The following is a 3477-nucleotide window of genomic DNA, read 5'->3' on the forward strand; positions in this document are numbered from 1 at the left end:
GCTAAATTAGGGACGGCTAGCGCAGATAGCCCTCGTGTAGCTTTGCGCAAAATTCAAAAACAAACAATCTATGCAGTTGTGAAATACAATTGTGATGGAAACCTGTATTCAGTCTTAGCTTTTATAGCTGGACCCCTGTTTTATTTCATAAATATATTTGAGGCCCTGCACTAGCTAACTAGGAGCCTAGCTATTCATAGGCCAAATATTTTGAGCCGTATCATGATAACAGATTGAAGGTGAAGGTTGAATTCTGTCTCGAATCAGTCGCACACTACAGCCATAAAATCTTGAAAGTCTTCCTTGAATTGCAAGCAAGACCTTCCATAAATATTTGAACTTTTCTCTATCAATTTTGATGCCAATCCATTTCAAGAATCGAGTCGTTAACATCATCAGTCGAAATTGACTTTGTCGAAGTATTGTTTTCTGTTGAATGGAAAAGAGGTCAAAACAATTTGTTAGCTGATGAAATCAGAAGGAGGAAATTCGAGTGGTCTCAGGCCCCACAGATGAGGCGTCGACAGATATGCTTTCAAAAAAGTTTCACAATTTTCCTTTTTTTAAAAAATGCACGATGTCCTTCAAGAAATCTTAAAATGTCTAGTAATAACAAAGCAAAGCCAGTTGTTAACATGACATATAAAGGTAAAGCATGTCGGGTTACATATATGTAAAAGTGCGATCTTAAGGAGAATGAAAAATTACAAGCATCATCAAAAATACGCATTCCAGGAAAATCCAACTGACTTAACACCACATAGACGCAACGACACGTGTCTTGTCAGTGATAAGAATACTTGTTCTGAGTCAAGAATCACAAAAATCTTTTGGAAGCATCAGAAGTATGGAAGTTGCATTTTAAGGGCCTTGTCAAGTTTTAAACAGCTCCAAATCCCACTGATGCGTCCAAGAAAAAGAGTGCTGGTAAGTCAAAACAGATAGTTGGTAAAACTTTAAATATTCGCTTCTTATTGACTCTGTTAGGATTTGCCGACATCTACTCGCAGTATGGTGTAATATTGTTCAGGATGTTCATCTACTACCTCATGAGTGATGTGATAAGTTTACCAAGACGATTGAAATATTGAGAATGATGTCTGAAACCCTCCGAGATCATAAAAAGTATGAACTCTTTTGTAGAGCACCAAAGAAAGTAATACGCCATTGGCTTCTTTACCACCATGAACGAGATACATTGGATGACAAAAGGAGATCTGCAAACTGCCCATCATTGAAGACCACGAAACTGATACTGACAGCCTTTTAAGCCAGACTTATGGGAACGTTAGAAAGATCGCAATCAATTGTTCAGTCGATATTAAAGAATGAAGGGCAATGTATTTAGCCGAGATGTCACAACTGTCATCAATCCTACATATCTAATTCTAGATCTGCTAAGTCTGACTATCAAACTGATTGAGCCTCAGGATGTGCCAGAAAATGTCAAGACTTCATCAAAGCAACTAGATCAACTCTTATCGGGTCATTAGAAAATATCTGTGATAAAGATGTTAGAGAAGCGTAAAATATTTCTCAAGAAACTTGAAAATACAAGTCGACGTTGTTCACCAACCCAGCTTGAAAGCATCTGACCCAAATGATCTGTTGAAATAATTCCTTGGCTCGAAGAATCATTTCTATTGGCCCGGCATGGTCAGGTGGTTAGGGCGCTTGACTCGCAATCTGAGGGGTCACGGGTTCGAATCACCATCACACCAAACATGCTCGCCCTTTCAGCCGTGGGGGCGTTATAATGTGACGGTCAATCCCACTATTCGTTGGTAAAAGAGTAGCCCAAGAGTTGGCGGTGGGTGGTGATGACTAGCTGCCTTCCCTCTAGTCTTGCACTGCTAAATTAAGGACGGCTAGCGCAGATAGCCCTCGTGTAGCTTTGGACGAAGTTCAAAAACAAACAAACAATAATTTCTATTACGACATTTAGATGATCCAACAAGCAATTTCAGTCACTTGTATCAAGCATTCGTGTGAATTCGTTTTAGAGTCTATGGTGTTTGACGAATGGCGACAGTTGGATGGAGAAAATGCAACAGAAAAATATCAGATTGTTGTTAATGGACCAAACCCGTCTCACGCTGCTCCAATAATAATAAAAAAATGACAAGTATTCCTATTAAAAAATCAAATAATTATCCATGTCATTTTCATAGGATCACCGTTTTTGAGTAAATACAACAGTTTGGTAGAGGATCTAAAGTTAAAAGTCGTACTAAGAAAAGACCAAGCTACTTTATGGAATTCTCAAAGGAACTGCTGAAGAGGCTTTTTTTTGTACCATTTCAAGAATCTCTCGAGGTTTTCATAATTTCATTGTTTTGTTTTACAAAGCAATGTTTGTTATGATAGTTTAATTTGAAGTATATTCACCCGAAGGCTTTAGGATATTCTTGACGTCCAAGCCAATTTTATTTTTCAAAAATTCTATGTAATTTTCGATATCAATAATCAGTGTTAAAAACTGACTTTCATACAACAATTTATTAGGTGAAGGCGTTAAAATATCTTTATAAATTTATATAAATTCGCTTTTTTGGCATTGCGACAAGCCACTTGTTAATACGAATCTTAATACCAGTGAAGGACGCTTAACGCATATAAGGAACATGTGAAACAACAGAATCACAATTATTATAATAATAACCTGGCAGAAAATTTTGGCCAGGTGGTTAGGGCGCTCGACTCGCAATCTGCGGGTCGCGGGTTCGAATCGCCGTCACACCGAACATGCTCGCCCTTTCAGCCGTGGGGGCGTTATAAGTGACGGTCAATCCCACTATTCGTTGGTAAAAGAGTAGCCCAAGAGTTGGCGGTGATGACTAGGTGCCTTCTCTCTAGTCTTACACTGCAAAAGTAGGGACGGCTAGCGCAGATAGCCCTCGTGTAGCTTTGCGCGAAATGCATAACAAACAAACAAACAGAAAATTTTAGCTCATACTGTCTATCCGTGTGAACTGCAGTTCACCACCATTTGATAGAGCTTAGAAACTTTATTCTAAAGTAGAAACATGCCATCATACACATAGACCCGGAGCTTACCATCAAACTCCACCAGCTTGCATATACTATGTTGTAATTTTGAGACATGTCGTCATGCAACTAGACTAGAATTCACCACAACTACACGCTTGGTTTTGCTCTTTGATTAGTCCTTGATCAACATTTCCTGCTTCTGACAATAAGCAGAAATCTACAAAACCGGTTTAAAGAGCCTTTTGCTCTTTTTTTTTTTTTACCCAAGTTCAAACTTGTGGTGATGATAGAAAAATGTGTATTCTGAACAAAGTTTCTCTGGAGAGTTATTTGGATGAATTAGTCAATATTACTATTATGATTTACTAGCAGAGACCCGCAAAACATTTCCGGACAAATTAGTATCTTTATCGTAACAGTACTTCTTTAAATATAACATTTCTAGCACAATACAAACGAATTGTAATCGTAGACAGCGAAATGTGT

Source organism: Limulus polyphemus, unplaced genomic scaffold (assembly GCF_000517525.1).
Source record: "Limulus polyphemus unplaced genomic scaffold, Limulus_polyphemus-2.1.2 Scaffold9403, whole genome shotgun sequence".
Taxonomy (NCBI): domain Eukaryota; kingdom Metazoa; phylum Arthropoda; class Merostomata; order Xiphosura; family Limulidae; genus Limulus; species Limulus polyphemus.